This window comes from Heloderma suspectum, chromosome 4 (assembly GCF_057233095.1).
Source record: "Heloderma suspectum isolate Gila_16-S chromosome 4, 16-S_ref, whole genome shotgun sequence".
Lineage (NCBI taxonomy): Eukaryota > Metazoa > Chordata > Lepidosauria > Squamata > Helodermatidae > Heloderma > Heloderma suspectum.
The window spans coordinates 300,879,084-300,896,724 of record NC_139461.1 but is presented as its reverse complement, the minus strand read 5'-3'; the positions used below and the strand labels follow the sequence as shown (position 1 = coordinate 300,896,724).

The following is a 17,641-nucleotide window of genomic DNA, read 5'->3' as shown; positions in this document are numbered from 1 at the left end:
CCACCACCAGAACTTTTTTTTATTAGCAGGGATGTCATCTGATCTCCCTGCCCACCCCCACCCCCCACTCAGAGTTCCTGTTCCCTCTGAGCTTAGCTGCAATCGTCACAGTAACTGGCATGTGTGTCTGTGTAATGAATTTTCTCAGCAACAATATGTAGTTGTGAGCTATCCTTGTCATAAAAGCATGTTGGGGTGTTGGTCTTGAATAGGCAATTAAGACCCATTAGCTCTAGAAAAGACCAGCTCCTAGTGTAGATGAAAAATGCTACAACTAGCTAGTTGATATGAATCAACACAGCTGCCTGTCTTTTTAGCCTCTCCGTGGGGCAGCAGCTCAGGGTACTGTCATGATAAACACCTGAACCTCAACTTTTGCCACTACACCACTGATGAGCAATGTAATGTACATGGTGCACTTATGTATTTCAGCCATGGCATAATGAGCGAACTGCATACTTGTGCATTTCGGCCCCAGAGATGACAGAAATTTCTGTGAGATCCACAAGCTCCTGTTCTCATGTGGCACATAGCTTATAATACCTCAACAACAGTGCCATGTCGACTGACTCCACAAGTACAAGTGGGAAAGAGCCATACACTCTCACAAACACTATCTGCCAGCCATTTTTAACCTTCTGTAAAAATGCAGATGTGGAACTAATTTAATTATTTGAAATGTTTATGTGTTTTCTATAACCACATTCATTGGGTAGCTTACACCAAAGAAAAAACAAAGAAAGAAAAGTGTTTACAATAAACCAAGAAGGCTATAGAGGCAGCATAAAAACCATAACCCAGTTAAATCAAATTTGAAGCAGGAACAGATTATGAAGCCTGAGAATGTAGAAAGGTCTTTGCCTGGTGCCAAAATGGCATCACGATAGATACCAGACAGGTGTCTCTGGGGAGGACCTTTCAGTGGCTGGGGTCCCACCACTGAAAAGTCCCTCTCCTTGTTAGCAACCAGCCACTCCTCATCCAGTGGGAGCACCTGGAGAAGGTGGGGGCAACCTGAGAACAAAACCATTTTCTTTTTTTCTCCATTAGACAATGCTGATTTCTACTCCTAGGGTGCAATCCTATGGGGATAGTCAGCCATTTACGAACTTGGAGGCGAATGACTATCCAATGCAGGATGGGCAGAGCACAGAGGGGACCTTCTCCTCTGCGCTCCAGCTGCCCTGCATTTGCAGCTAGGTGGCCGCTTTCAGCTGTCTAGCCAAGACACCTCAGAGTAGGGGGGAGAGGCTGGACAGCGCATAGGAAGTGTTGCAATAGTACTTCTGCCATTCCCTCCCCACCCCAGGAATGCCCCCCTTTTGGCCCCTCCACACCAAGCTCGGTTCCCAGAAACTGAAAAATCAGTCAGTGCCAGTGGCTAGACAGCCATAGGATATGTCAGTTTCTGGGAACGGACCTTGGAGCCCATGCTCTGAGGTCGGTTCCTGAGAACCGACCTTCCCTTGTTCCTGTGCTGCCTTGCAGGCAGCATGGAACAGCCCTGCACTTGGCGCTTGGAAGAAGAGCATGGAGCGGTGAAAACGGGGCATTCCAGGGGGAGTTCTGGGGTGGGGAAGGCTGAAATGCCAGTATGACATATCCAACGTGTCATCCAGCAGCTGCTTCCCCCGCTCCGCCTTCCCACAGCTTGCGCCTTCAAGCCGCAAATGCCGAAATCAGCTGTCTAGCTGAAAATGTAGGGTGTCCAAAGCGCAGAGAGGATGATCCCCTCCGTGCTTCTCCTGCCCTGCATTGGATAGGTGGTCACCTCCAAGTTCAGGGGCAGCTGCCTATCCTGGTAGGATTGCTTCCTCCAAGATGCTAATACTTAATAAGGTACTAAGATAAACCCATAAGAGGATTTTGACTTCACATACAGTTCATTAAAGTAGGTTTCCAAACCCCCTCTCCCACCCAGTCACACACATTTTCCATAGGAAGATAAAGCAAAATATACAAAGAGATCTGCACAGAGAAGTTCATTCATGTTTCCAGCAGAAATAAGAAAAATAAGTAGGCAGGTTAAGATGTAGCTGTGGCAACCTTGAGCTGTTATCGTTTTACAGTCTTGGAGTTAATTTTCTGATCAGCAAGTTAAAGGAGTTCTTGTAAAGTCAGAGCTATTTTTGAAGGGGGTGATGCAAGGTACAAGGTAGAAATAAACAATTTGCCCCCTGCCCCCCTCGCCATCAGAAAACCATCTGGTGGAGTATCTTGGTGAGAAGCAAATTTGATGACATTTTGCCCCTAATTTGATGAAGGAAAAGGGGGGTAATGGGGGGGGGAGATAACAGAACCCACTTTGTGGAGGAATGCACTGAAACTTCGCATCGAGGTAGCAGCTACTTTGTGGAGGAAGGCAGAATGCTCTGATAAAGATGCATTCTGCGTGCGCCAGGCACAAAGAGATGACTATGTCAATAAATAAAGAAATGAACATGCAAGCAAGCAAGCAAGCAAGCAAGCAAGCAAACATGTTCCACTCTGGCTGAATGGAGGTAGCTTCAAAAGGGGGAATGGAGGCCATGTTTGTCCTTCAGAGAAGAGGTCAGCCAAGGGAGGGGCACTCATTTCATCCCCTCCATCTTTGGTGGCGTCTTTTCTCCACGGTCTTGAAAGACCGTCAAGCATTTTTGATTTAAACTGAACCAACTAGTTTAACTAATACGTTAATCTAACATATTTTAGTTGATGAATCATTTGCCTTTTATCTGATTAATCAGTTGGTGAGTGGATTAAATTTAAATAATTATCCATGTCCTCCAAATTTCAATAGAGGTGACTTTCTGAGATACGAAGGGAAGTGTTAGATAACTTGCAAGTCCATAAACACAAGCTAGCTAGCACTCAACGTTCAAAGAAAGACCTCCCTTAATATTTTCTTTGTCATTCCCTCTTATCACCACACAGCAGAACTAAAACAATTTCAGTAATTAAGAATTATGCAATCAGCTAATTGCCCCACTAAAGCTTGATTAAAAGCCTCCCAGTGATTAATCAACTAAAGCTTGGTTGATTAACCTACTGATTAAATCACTTGAAACTTGTACCCCTACTTATAAGTAAACTTATTTCCTGCTCTTCCTCTGAAGACTTCTAAGCGGCTAATAAACAGTTCCTTCATGGATCACTGCCTTGTTGTGGCGAAGGGGCTTGCGTAACTCAGTGAAGCCATAAGCTACGCCGTGCAGGGCCACCCAAGACGGACAGGTCATGGCAGAGAGTTCTGACAAAATGTGGTCCACTGGAGAAGGAAATGGCAACCCACTCCAGTATTCTTGCCAAGAAAACCCCATGGAACGTATCACAAGGCTAAAAGAGATGACGCCGGAAGATGAGCCCCTCAGGTCGGAAGGTGTCCAATATGCTACTGGGGAACAGCAGAGGGTATTTCCAAGTAGCGCCAGAAAGAGTGAAGCGGCTGGGCCAAACCCGAAAGGACACTCAGCTGTGGATGTGTCTGGCGGTGAAAAGAAAATCCGATGCTGTAAAGAACAATATTGTTTAGGAGCCTGGAATGTCAGATCAATGAATCAAGGTAAGCTGGAGGTGGTCAAACATGAGATGGCAAGATTGAACATCGACATCTTGGGAATCAGCGAACTCAAATGGACAGGCATGGGCGAATTTAATTCAGGTGACCATCATATCTACTATTGTGGGCAAGAATCCCTTAGAAGAAATGGAGTAGCACTCATAGTCAACAAAAGGGTGGGAAAAGCAGTACTGGGGTACAATCTTAAAAATGATAGAATGATCTCAGTACGAATCCAAGGCAAACCATTCAACATCACAGTAATTCAAGTCTATGCCCCAACCACTGAGGCCGAAGAAGCTGAGGTTGATCGGTTCTATGAAGACCTACAACACCTTCTAGAACTAACACCAAAAAAAGATGTCCTCTTCATCATAGGGGATTTGAATGCTAAAGTAGGAAGTCAAGAAATCACCGGGATAACAGGCAGGCATGGCCTTGGTGTACAAAATGAAGCAGGGCAAAAGCTAATAGAGTTTTGCCAAGAGAACACGCTGATCATAGCAAACACTCTTTTCCAACAGCACAAGAGGCGACTCTACACATGGACGTCACCAGATGGTCAATATCGAAATCAGATTGATTATGTCCTTTGCAGCCAAAGATGGAGAAGCTCCATACAGTCAGTAAAAACAAGACCTGGAGCTGACTGTGGCTCAGATCATGAGCTGCTTCTTGCAAAATTTCGGCTTAAATTGAAGAACGTAGGGAAAGCCACTAAACCTTTCAGGTATGACCTAAATCATATCCCTGATGAATATACAGTGGAGGTGAGGAATAGATTTCAGGGATTAGACCTGATAGACAGAGTGCCTGAGGAACTATGGACGGAGGTCCGTAACATTGTTCAGGAGGCAGCAACGAAATCCGTCCCAAAGAAAAAGAAATGCAAGAAAGCCAAGTGGCTGTCTGATGAGGCTTTACAAGTAGCTCACGAAAGAAGGGAAGCGAAAAGCAAAGGAGAAAGGGGAAGATATACCCAACTGAATGCAGAGTTCCAGAGAATAGCAAGGAGAGACAAGAAGGCCTTCTTAAATGAACAATGCAAAGAAATCGAGGAAAACAACAGAATGGGAAAGACTAGAGATCTCTTCAAGAAAATTGGAGATCTCAAGGGAACGTTTTGTGCAAAGACGGGCATGATAAAGGACAAAGAAGGCAGGGACCTAACAGAAGCAGATGAGATTAAGAAGAGGTGGCAAGAATACACAGAAGAACTATACAGGAAAGATCTGAATGTCCCTGATAGCCATGATAGTGCGGTCACTGAACTTGAGCCGGACATCCTAGAGAGTGAAGTCAAGTGGGCCATAGGAAGCATTAGTAACAATAAAGCTAGCGGAGATGACAGTATTCCAGCCGAGCTATTTAAAATCCTAAAAGATGATGCTGTTAAAGTGCTGCATTCAATATGCCAACAAATCTGGAACACTCAACAGTGGCCACAAGACTGGAAAAGGTCAGTTTACATTCCAATTCCAAAGAAGGGCAACGCCAAAGAGTGTTCAAACTACCGCACAATTGCGCTCATTTCACATGCCAGCAAGGTGATGCTCAAAATCCTACAAGCTAGGCTTCAGCAGTATGCGAACCGAGAACTACCGGAAGTACAAGCTGGGTTTCGAAGAGGCAGAGGAACTAGAGATCAAATCGCCAACATTCGCTGCATCATGGAGAAAGCAAGAGAATTCCAGAAAAACGTCTATTTCTGCTTCATTGACTACGCTAAAGCCTTTGATTGTGTGGATCACAACAAACTGTGGCAAATTCTTAAAGTGATGGGAGTACCAGACCACCTTACCTGTCTCCTGAGAAACCTGTACGAGGGTCAAGAAGCAACAGTAAGAACCAGACATGGAACAACCGATTGGTTCAAAATTGGGAAAGGAGTACGACAAGGCTGCATATTGTCACCCTGCTTATTTAACTTATATGCAGAGTACATCATGAGAAATGCCGGGTTGGATGAATCAGAGGTCGGAATTAAGATTGCCGGGAGAATTATCAACAACCTCCGATATGCAGACGATACCACCCTAATGGCAGAAAGCGAAGAGGATCTCAAGAGCCTCTTGTTGAGGGTGAAAGAGGAGAGTGCAAAAGCTGGTTTGAAACTCAACATTAAAAAAACGAAGATCATGGCATCTGGCCCCATCACTTCCTGGCATATAGAAGGGGAAGAAATGGAAGCAGTGACAGATTTTACTTTCTTGGGCTCCAAGATCACCGCAGACGGTGACTGTAGCCATGAAATTAAAAGACGCTTGCTCCTTGGGAGGAAAGCTATGGCAAACCTAGACAGCATAGTAAGAAGCAGAGACATCACCTTGCCGACAAAGGTCCGTCTAATCAAAGCTATGGTTTTCCCAGTAGTAATGTATGGCTGTGAGAGCTGGACTATAAGGAAGGCTGAGCGCCGAAGAATTGATGCTTTCGAACTGTGGTGCTGGAGAAGACTCTTACGAGTCCCCTGGACTGCAAGGAGGTCAAATCAGTCCATCCTAAAGGAAATCAGCCCTGAGTGCTCATTGGAAGGACAGATAATGAAGCTGAAGCTCCAATATTTTGGCCACCTAATGCGAAGAGAAAACTCCCTGGAAAAGACCCTGATGCTGGGAAAGACTGAAGGCAAAAGGAGAAGGGGACGGCAGAGGATGAGATGGCTAGATAGCATCACGGATGCAATGAATATGAACTTGAGCACGCTCCGGGAGAGAGCGCAGGACAGGAAGGCCTGGCGTGCTATGGTCCATGGGGTCACGAAGAGTCGGACACGACTGAACAACAACAAGTTGCCTCCCATCCAGGCAGGACTGGCTACTTAACTTCAGCACTATAACTTCATCTTGTGCCTTCATGGTGAATATGTTGCCACAGAATAAGTACACCTGGTGTTGCCTTTGGAGAATGAGAGCCACTGCTGCAGGCCGTCTTCCTTCCTGTGCTACACTGCTAACGGTGGAAAATCTAGACCACCTATTCTGCAGCTCTTTCCTGCTCCAGCATCATTCCAGTTTCCAAGAGGAGTGATGCTGGTATGGGAAGCTGTCAGGGGAATCAAGCCAAAGACCCTGACAGCAGGACCCAGCTGTCTTACACTGTATGCCACTGGGGTAGCTCTCAGGCCAAGGGAGTGATTGGCCTCATGTTTTTTGTACTGCAGCACCACACACATGCTGGTTAGAGTGGGCACTGTAGCTTCTCAGCCCAGCCAACCAGATAACTTGAATCCACACAGAGCAGCCTGGCTGGCTCTGTAGATATGCTGCTCCAGGCATGTATTTATTTATGATATTTTATTCCCACCCTTTCTCCAAAGACTTACATAGCCCCTCGTCCATCTTATCTTCACAATAATCCTCGTGAGGTCGGTGATGCTGAGAGACAGGGGCTGACCCAAGTCACCCACTTAGCTTTATGGCTGAGAGGGGCTTTGAACTCAAGTCTCTCTGTTTTTTGTCCAATGCGCTAACTATTACACAACACCACACTGCCTTGGTTCTTCACTCTGAGCATATCAACCTTGGGAGAGCTTGCTGAACTGAAGGCCAAGCTACACCTCCAGAAATAATGTTGGGAAAATGTCACTCTAAATCCTTTTAGGCATTTTAACATCCTAGGGCACGCAGTCTTCTCCAGTGTTATTTTCAATGTTTTATCCCAGTGTTGCAAAGCACATTTTGAATCTACTGAGTAATCTCACTGCTACCTTGAGGCTTCTGAGAGCCTGAGTAAAGATGCTGGGGAAATCCAAAATGGACTCAGATGAGTCTGGATTGGTCTTTGTTATCCTTGGCTTTTATTTACCAAAGCAGCAACTTCCTTATAAATTTAATACGTGTGTGTGTGTGTGCGTGCAATATTGTGCTTTCTGGTAAAGTAGTGAGCAATGTGGGTGTTCTCTTTTTCAATTTAAACCCTAGTCTGCTGTAATGTCTTCCATGTTGGTGAACTTCCTGGAATTTCATAAAAAGGACTCCAGTTCCTCTCATGGGTATTCCAGAAAGTTTCCTGGGAGGTTGCCTGCAGGGAAAGGTTGCCTGCATGGAGGGAAAGTGCCCATTGATAGCATTCTTGCCTTCAGTCTTATACACACTTACCTGATGGTAACTGTCATTGAAATCAGTAGGACTTACTTTTGAATAGACATGCACAGACTTGAGCTGTAAATTAGTTAACCATCCCCAATGCTTCTCTGAGATCCCACTGAACACAGCAATGCTTACTTCTGAGTAAACAAATTGGCTGTAAGGCTACCTTGTTGTTGTTGTTGTTGTTAAGGGCTCAGGGATGTCTTTTCTTTCTCAACAAATCTTGTGCTTTACTGCTCCAGTCCTCAAAGTGTTAGAATCCAGTGTCAGTTCTAACTGCAACAGGATGCCAGTCAACATTAAAAGAGGGAGTTGGGCTGAACTGACTTGTAGATCATATTGAAATGTGCGGCTTCATAACCCTTAACTTTCCTGGGAGTAAGTGCCATTGAATTCAGTGGGGCTTGCTTCTGAGTAGACTTGCATAGGAGTGCAGTGTAAGTCTGCTTAGAGTAGCAGTCTTAAGATCCCACATTCCCTTCAATGCATTGACTTGGAACCTCCCCTTCTCATAGATAAAAACTACTGAAGTCAATGGGAGGGGGATTGTTATCCTTAATCCTTGCCTGCTTCTTCTCACTTTTGCTCACCAGTTTGATGGATGGCGGACCATTTAAAGTGCCTTGCCCCCCCTGCCCAAATAAATTCATCATGCAGAGCTTAGCACGGTCATTAATTTTTTTTTTAAGGAGTTGCTTTAGATAAGGCACTAGAGCTTGGGTGGGAAAGGTGGTCTCCATTGCCTCCAAATCAGAAAGAAACCTTAAAGGCAATTTGCTTTCAATGAGACTTCCCTCCAAACCTGACCATTTGCCAGTGGAAGAGTGGACCTGAAAACCCAAACCAGATTAAATACAAACCTATGGAGGACACAATGGAACGCAGATTGAAGGGATTTAACAAAATCCCTAGTTATATAGCAGTGGACAGCAATCACTCACACCCACTCTACTGCTATTGGCTGTCCCACATAATGGCTGAGAGAAGGGGAAAAAAAAAACCCTAAACAGAGAGAATGAGAATGCAAAGGTAAAACACATTAGAGAATAAATTATGCTGTCACAGTGGTGAAATAGAAGACATACCACTAGATCAGTAATGTTAGAAAAAGAAAACTGTAATGCAACTATAAAGGTAAAGGTGTCCCCAACAAGTCGTGTCCGACTCTAGGGTGCGGTGCTCATCCCCGTTTCTAAGCCGAAGAGCCAGCGCTGCCCGAAGACGCTTCCGTGGCCATGTGGCCGGCATGACTGAACACCGAGGTGCACGGAACGCTGTTACCTTTCCCGCCGAGGTGGTACCTATTTATCTACTTGCAATTTCTTGCTTTCGAACTGCTAGGTTGGCAGAAGAATGCAACTATAGTGGTATACAAATAATGTCATGTGCCCCAACAGTTATGATGCTGTTTTAAAATGACAGAAATCCCAAGTGCAGATTCTGCTTGAGTTGCACTGCCCCTCTACCCTCCTTGGCTCCCTGCTCTGAAAAGTGGCCAGCAGCCTATCTTCAGCCACATCATCTGCCTCTGGCCCACTGGATCAGAGCCAGAATCAACAGAAGGCATGGTCAGACTAGGAATGTTGGAGGACTCCATTTGGTGGGTGGAGCTTGACAAGCTTTCCTTGGTTTGGCCCCGCCAACTTTGTTTCATTTTCAGTCCGATTCAGTCTACATCAAGTCAGGCTAGTCTGTGGATTTTCCATGTTTTTTTAATTTGTTCAAATGACAGCTGAGTTTTGCACAAATTTATGTAATTCGCCCGAACTGCATGAATTCGTGCCAATTTCAGCTGCGATTTGCCCAAATTACACAAATTTGAGCACATTTCTGTTGCAGTTTGCCCAAATTTCACAAATCTCTGCTGCAATTTGCGCAAATCTCTATTTACACAAATTACGGCTTGACACACACGCATAACTATGCAAAAAGTTCCCAGAGTTTGGGGAAAAGCCTGCAGCTTGGCCCCTAAATGCAAACTGAGTTGGACATGCCACGGAAGTCCATTGAGCTAAAATAGAAATGGATTTCCCACCAACCAACATCCCTAGGTCAGACACCTGCTGAGTGCCCACAGCCCAGTAAGGTCCCACTGACAACAGTCTCCTGGACTTGTCCTTCCTCTTCACTATTTCCAGCTGGTTGTTCATCCATCACTTGCTCTGGATGGTGGTGAGAAGGAGAAGCAGTGGATGCCACTGCCTACTTATTCACTGGCTCTCTACCTGTTAAGTAAGCAGGTGTGGCAATAATGAGAAAGAGGCTGAGGGGCAATAGCAGCTAGTGACAATGGTGGTGAGAAGGCAGACTCGCTGACGGAGGAGCACCACTGAACGTGTCTTGCCCAAGGGTTCTCCAAAACCAGATGCCAACACTTTTCTGGAACTGCTTACTGTGGAAGCTGACTTTTCTCGACCATGTCACTTGGTTCTGACTCCACTGGGCCCCAAGAAGGAGCCACTTAATGGGCTTCTCCCATTAAAGCATATTTCCTACTATATAGGCTAAATTCTCCCTATATAATAAAAAAGTGTAATGGAAAATTCATTGAGGAAAATAGGAGAGGTGAAAAATGACTGACCGTGACTACATAGCTGTTGAGGATCATCACTGTATTACTGTGGTTCAGCTTCTTATTAGAGATGCTCAAGGATTTCATTTAGTGCACATTTTTAAGCAAACTGATCTGATTTGCACTTCCTGGACTAATATATGGATCCAAAGTCAGCTATCCTTCAGTTTTCACATTTTTCTGAATTTCTGATACAGTTCACAGCTGTAAAAAGTACCAAAATGCATATTAAATGCATACTTTTGAGGAAATGCATAAAAATGCATATTTTCTGAAAAAATATGCTCATATTTAAATGTGTATTTTTAGAAATCACTGACGGATGCAGAAACAGACAGAACTGACTTATGGATAAATGCATGTGAAACCGACATGGACAGGAAATAGGCTAAGCCATCCATTCCTACTTCTTACTGGTGCGTAATGTCATTTTTGGAGTGGAGTGGGATAACCTCTGCCTACATTTTTAAGAATTTGTGTAAAGATAAGTTGACATCTACCATGGGAGGTCACAAAGAGTGCTGAGCAGCATAAATTGCATTTATTGCCAGTCATCACAGGGATATTTATAGTAAAAAAAAAAAAAATGGTGTTCATGTCCCACGCTGGAACATCAACACTTCTGGAACAGTTTTTCAACCATTCCTTTGCAGAATGCTAGAACATTATGACTTAAAGCCTGGATTTCAGAGTGGGGTTTAGCTGTGAGGTGTGGGTCTGATTCTTTGTCTTTCTTTGTTATTATTTTAAAAATAGTCTCTGCTTGTAGCCATATGATTTACAGAAGTCAGACAAATGGTCGGTTCAGAAGAAGAGAGAGAAGGAGCTGGGTGTATATTAGGTGGAAGAGAATTTCAAGCACATGGAGCAGCAAGGGAGAAAGGGTGAATTAGGTGTGTTCATAATTAGTATTAGAAGAATGAAAAGTGTGAGGAGGGTATAGAGCAGGAGGGCGCAGCATCTAGCCCTCCAGATGTTGTTAACGACAACTTCCATTGTCCTTCACCATTGGCTGCGTTGGCTACGGGCTGATGGGAATTCCAGTCCAACAACATCTGGAGGGCCACACGCTGGCCACCCCTGGTATAGAGAACTCAACGTAAGAAATAAGGCCGCCTCATGGAGGGAGATTTCTAATGAAGCATCTTCAAATTAAGATAGAAAGGTAAAGGAAGACAAGGAAGAGAAAGATGAAGGGGAGTAGTATGATGACAATGTCAGTCAGGATAAATCAAATGGGCAGATGAGTTCAGGAATAAAAGATGAGGAACGGGATGTGGGATTGGGGAGGAAAATGTTATGAGAGCAATGGGATATAGGGAAACAGTGATGCCTCCTGTATAACCCAGTGAGAGGAGGTGCTATGAGCTAAGAAGCAGGGCTAGTTTGGATGGGGAGGGGTGATGGTGGCAATAGGCAGAGGGGAAGCAGTGAGTGGAAATAACTACTATGGTCTTCTATGTGTGTGTATTTGTTTGTGTATAAACATAAAGGTGGATTGGATTGACCCAGTGATTTCTCCTGGCTTTTATTGGCCTGCGGTAACATGGCACTCATCTCTGTGTGTATGTGTGTCTGAGGGAGGGAATTTGTGAGATTTTTTTCATGGTGAAGGAGAATAACATGAGTTACACACAATAGCCAGGAATGCCACTTCTGGCTCAGAAGAAATTGCTGTTGTTTTCAGAGCTTTAGGGGCAAACAGATGCCCAGCAGATCTAGTTTTCCTCACACCAGTGGTCCGGAAACTTGTTTTCTTCTCCTGTCTTTAAGCATTGCATACAAGGAAGAATTCCACCAGGTGATAGTGATGGTTTTCAAATCACAGTGCTGTGCAACAATGCCATAACCAGCCTTTCTAACCAATGTTTTAAGGTACAGGAGCACTCTCAGAACCTACTTTCAAGTCATTGCTTCCTCGCTGCCAGATGCCATTGAAGCAGAAGCACTCTGAGAAACTGACATATCCATGGCCTTGCTTACAAGGCGACATCGTTAGCACACCACAGGATGTGAAGCTTTAGATCCAGAGCAAACCGGGATAATGTTCAGCCGAGGATTAGCGAAATGCAGATGCTAATATAGAGTAACATTAACTCTTTAACTGCAACACAGAGGTTTACCCCCACCCCCAGTGAGCCCTTTCTAATTAAAGAACTTCCTCTAAAAATTCTACACACAACTAATGTGGCATTCAGCAAGCCTGGCAGGAATTTCAATTAATCAAACAGTTTGTGAGTTTACACAGTTAAAGGTTTGATTCTTGTGTGGTGTACAATCTGCAGCCATAGTCAAGGGATCACAGATAGGCGCAGGGCTTGTTCAGATGCGCATGGGGTGAGGGTGGTTAGGTAACTATGGAGGGAGGAAGTTAGTGAGACCACAACATGCATGCCCGTCACATGACCAGGGACCATGCAGTGCCGAGTGGTTCCTGTAACCACCCTCCTCCGTAGCTACCTTAACCATCCTGCTGCCACCACAGTGGGTGATCCCAGTGGCCCACACACTGGGAAAATGCGTGTGCCAGCTGCTCCAGCTGTCACTGTGCAATGGTGACCATAGAGAAGGTCTGTGCCAGCTAGAGCATTGCTAGATGTGTAGGATGTTCTAGGCCTCCATTTCTATGGTTGCAGCCAGTAAGCCACCTGGAGTCCATTTTAACCACCAGCAATTCTGCTACACGTCATAGTAAGCCACTCCAGGGTCCCTTAACCCTGCCGCAGGGGGATGGTTAGCCAGGGTGGTTCTGGAACCATGGTTAGCAGGTTTTTCTCCCCACACATGACACACTAAGCCACTGTAGTTAGAGCAAATTCCCTAACCATCATGGCTTAGCATGACTTCTGAACAGGGCCACAGACCCTACCTCCTCTCTGTAGGGTAACAGAAGAATTCATATTTCAAACAGCACCCCTATTGTTTACGCCCTCCTGTCATCAGCACCTGTTCCTCTTTACTTCCTCATCCTTCTATTTAGTGCTTTTTAAGAATGTCCTTTCTTTATTTGTCCATTCATCCAATTTGTACCCTGCCTTTCCACCAAGAAAATGATGCTTACATCAGCTAACTATCAAAAGAACTTTAAAAACAAATACATAAACACCGGTGAAAACAATATTAAAATAAATACACTTTTTTTTACTGTGTCTTTTGTGACTCCGTCTCAACCTCCAATCTGGGCTGCAGCCTCACCATGTAAATTTCTGTATCGTTTTGTCCTCCCAAGAGGTCTTGACTCCACAGATGGGTGCACCTGGTGCCTTCCAGATGTTTTGGACTTCAACTCCCATCAGCTCCAGTCATCCTGTCCAATGGTCAGAAAAGCTGGGAGTTGTAATTCAAAACATCTGGAGGGAACCAGGTTGGGGAAGGTTCTTCTAATACATGCCATGTAGTACAGAAAATAACCTAAGGGAGCAATCTTATGGCCGCTAGTCAGCGGCTAGATGGCCATAGGATATGTCAGTTTCCGGGAACTGATCCCGGAGCCCGTGCTCTGAGGTCAGTTCCTGGAAAACCGACCTTCGCCCCTCCCGTGCTGCCTTGCAGGCAGCACGGAACGGCCCTGTGCTCTGTGCTTGGAAGAGGAGCACGGAGTGGCAAAAATGGGGCATTTGGGGAGGGCGTTCGGGGGCAGGGAAGGTGGAAATGCCAGTACCACACATTCTATGTGTCGTCTGGCAGCCACTTCCCCTGCTTCACCTTCCCGTGGTTAGACAGCTGAAATCGGCTGTCTAGCCGCAAATGCAGGGCTGGAAAAGCATGGAGGGAATGATCCCCTCTATGTTTCTCCTGCCCTGCATTGGATAGGTGGTCACCTCCGAGTTCGGAGGTGGCCGCCTATCCCCATAAGATTGCACCCCAAAAGCGCCTTCTTCCCCAGTTGCCAAGGAACTGCACCTACTGTATTAACACCCATCATGACCTTTCAAGAGTTTCATTTCTTGAGTTGTAAAAAAAGCCATCATTATTAATGATAGTATAGAACAGTGACATTGTGCTATAATGTCCCTTCTTACAAGGCTTTTAATGCTCTTGGTTGTTAGAAGGGCTCAATTGAAAATAACCAAGTCTTGTATGCTATCATGCACTCTGTATTTAATGGAAATCAAACAATGCAAACACATTCAAATCCTTTAAATTAGAACATTTAAGAATCTATTTAAGCGTGTAAGTCTGGCTCATTAAATGTAGTGGAAATATTTTTTTGCGGCTGCATCACTGAGATCCCGAAGTAAGGTTGGAGGGTGTTTTTTTTTTTTTTTTAAGGGCTTGCAGTATATTTAAGTAATCATTCATGTAAATGTTCTCAAATAGAATTTTGCCATCAGATTCTGCAGATTAGTAAAATGAGCAGCATTCTTGAACATGCACTTTAAGTATTTCCATTTCAGTATGCATGCTCAAAAATGCAGTGGCCAGAGAATAATGACTCGATGCAAATTTGGAAAAGCAATCAAGTTATTAAATAACAAGTGGTGCCCCACCAATAAATAAATACACTAAAAATGTTGTGTGTTTGTTTGGGGGGCGGGGTGGGAGCTGGTCGCAGCTCTCCCTTTCAGGTATGGGGTTGCCTAGAGTGAGTGAATGGGTGGATCCCTGCTGGTGAGTCAGCAAGCGAATGGTGGGTGCCCGCTGTCAAAAAATGGAGAAAACTTGTAATGGGTGAGAAGGCTTGAGGCTGGGAGTGGAGTCCTAGAGAGAGAGCAAAGGGGAAAGGTCCATATGGATGGAGGAACATTGGGTGATGCCAGGAAGGAACTCTTTCCTTCTTGTTGAACAGCGGATCAGTGGCAGGTTCAGGAAGAGGAAGGAGAACCTGGTGCCCTAACATTTTTCTTCTATGAAAAATATTTTTTTGAAGGGGGCAGCTGGGGGAGAGCTTCACAGGTGCCATCGGGAGTCCCCGTGGGGGCCATAGCATCTGTGGGAACCATGTTGGTGAGACTTGGACCACTGTAATACACTCTATGTGCCTGGTTCCAAAGCTGCAGCTAGTGCAGAATACAGCAGCTAGGATGCTCAATGAAGTACTGAGATATATACACACTACAGCTGTGTTAAAAGAAATGCCATGGCTGCCTATTAGCTGCTGAGTCATGTTCAAGGTCTTGTTGTTGACATACAAAGCCCTAAATGATTCAGGACCAGAATACCCGGTTTACCGTCTTCCCCTATGTATACCCAGTTGACCCTAGGGATGGGCGAACTTCCACACATCCTGTTCACGCTCTGCTTCCTGGACTCCTGCTGGATGCCCAACCCTGGCAAATGCACAAAACAAACCACGAGATGGTCTGTAGGCACCCGGATAGAGCTCGTGACCATTTACGCCAGCAATTTTGTGCAAATTGCGCTACTTATGGCCATGATTTTGCACAAAATGCGATTTCTGTAAATATCTATGCCAGCGATTTTGCACAAAATCATGATCTGCACAAATTCAAACAAACAAACAAACAGGAAACCATGAGCTTGCCTGACTTGGCGCGTGCCAAGTCGGGCCAACTCAGGGATCCACGAGCTGACGTCCAGGAGACAGAGCTAGCAAAAATTTGCCGAGCTCCACCCCCAAAGTGGATTTTCTCTGACAACCCTGAGATCTTCTGAGGAGGCCTTATTGGTCATTCCATGGCCAAATAAAGGTTGCTGGTAGCAGCATGTAAGTGGGTCTTCTCAGTAGTGGCACCTCCTCTTCAGAATACTCTCCCATGTGTAGTTCAAGAGGCAGAAATGGTGGCTAGTGTTAAACATCTCTTGAGAATACACTTGTTCACACAGGCTTTCTCTGACCTGGTCAGGGACTCTGCTACTACTCTGTTTCATTGTTTATAGTGCTGTAATGTTTTTAATGTTTTACTGTAATGCACTCTACTTGGGGTTACCCTTGAAGACAGTTCGGAAGCTGCAGCTGGTGCAGAACATGGCAGCTTGCCTGATTAAAGGCAGCCACCAGCGTGATCACATCACTCCGATGCTGAAGGAGTTGCACTGGCTACCAGTTGTTTTCTGGGCCAAATTCAAGGTGTTGATTTTGACCTTTAAAACCCTATATGGTTCTGGCCCATCCTATCTCTAGGAGTGACTCCAGCAACACCAGACAGGCTGTTCAACAAGATCTGCCTCAGATGGCCCTCTCTCTGTCCCATCAGCCAGGACAGCTAGGCTGGTGAGGATGAGGGAGAAGGCCTTCTCTGTGGTGGCCCCACTCTGTGGAACTCCCTCCCTAGGGAACTCCGCCATGCCCCATCTTTAATGAGCTTCCGCCACGCATTGAAAACGTGGTTGTTCAGGCAGGCATTTCGGGTGGGTTAGGGTATTTTTAGATAATGTTTTAATGTGTAATTTTACTGTTTTAAATTGCACTGTTGTTCATCACCCAGAGTAGCCGGGTGACCGGCCAATCAATCAATCAATCAATCAGTCAATCAATAACTTGTTTTACAGAGTAATCCTATGGTCCCTGGGCGAGTGTCCCAGGGACCATAGGATGGTTCAGATTCTCCCCTCCAATGTTGGAGTCAGCACTTGGAATTTGGAAGGGGGAGCCAGAGTTGCAAACCCCGCCCCTGCCCCCTCACAGCTGGTGTGGATAGCACCGCACTGGCTGCCTCTACATAGTTGGAAAATCAACCTCAGAGAGGGGGAAGGGGGTGTTCCAGTGGGCGGGGAGGGGAGAAGGCCAGAGAGGTCAGGATACAATTTATCCTGAGCTTCCTCCAGCCTCCTTCCCTCTCGTTCTGAAGTGCCCTTGCTAGATAGGATGAAATACATCAGTGGGACAGTGAATCTCCTCCAGGTTTCAGTCAGAACCAATCAGAACTCTAAAGGAGCTATTCAAGGTAGCTCCTTTAGAGTTCTGACTGGTTCTGACTGAAACCTGGAGCGGATTCACTGTCCCACTGACATTGGTGCCACCAGTCTGCACTGCGACTGAATCAGAATCAGAATATAGGATAATATTTATTCATTTCTGTTACCATTGATACACCTTTTAGTCATCTCCAGCTGTTTCATGAGGAGTCAGATGTAAAGGGTGTTTTAAGGAATCTGTGATTCTGTTTTTACTTGGACTTAGGGGACACTCCCATATTCAGGGTATTTTTCAATATGAGACTTCTTTGATTTTTAAGTTGTTAACTTGCGTTGGATGTTCTAGCACATGCTCCGGGGTGCCACTTCACATAGGATTTGTGGTTTGAAGTTACTTCTTAAAGCTACTTTATGGACAAAAGCACCTGGCTGGAGTTACTCAGGTCTTGGGCCCCAGGTTTGAGGGGGGGCCTCAGCAAAATGTCCTTTGGTGGACCCTTTCCTACATTGGTGGGCCGGAATGAGCTTAGCAGGCAGTAGCCAGGAAGTTTGGAGCTGCCATTTTACATTTCCCACAATGCTCCTGATGTAGTGTCATTCCAGGATATTGTGGGAAATTTA

General features: G+C 45.3%; 1 protein-coding gene across 1 annotated transcript in view; it reads right to left on the bottom strand.

The window, feature by feature from the left end:
* The window catches only part of CDH4 (cadherin 4), a 1,230,390-nt gene that overhangs the window by 267,166 nt on the left and 945,583 nt on the right, over nt 1-17,641 (bottom strand). The gene's annotated exons all lie outside the window — the stretch shown is intronic.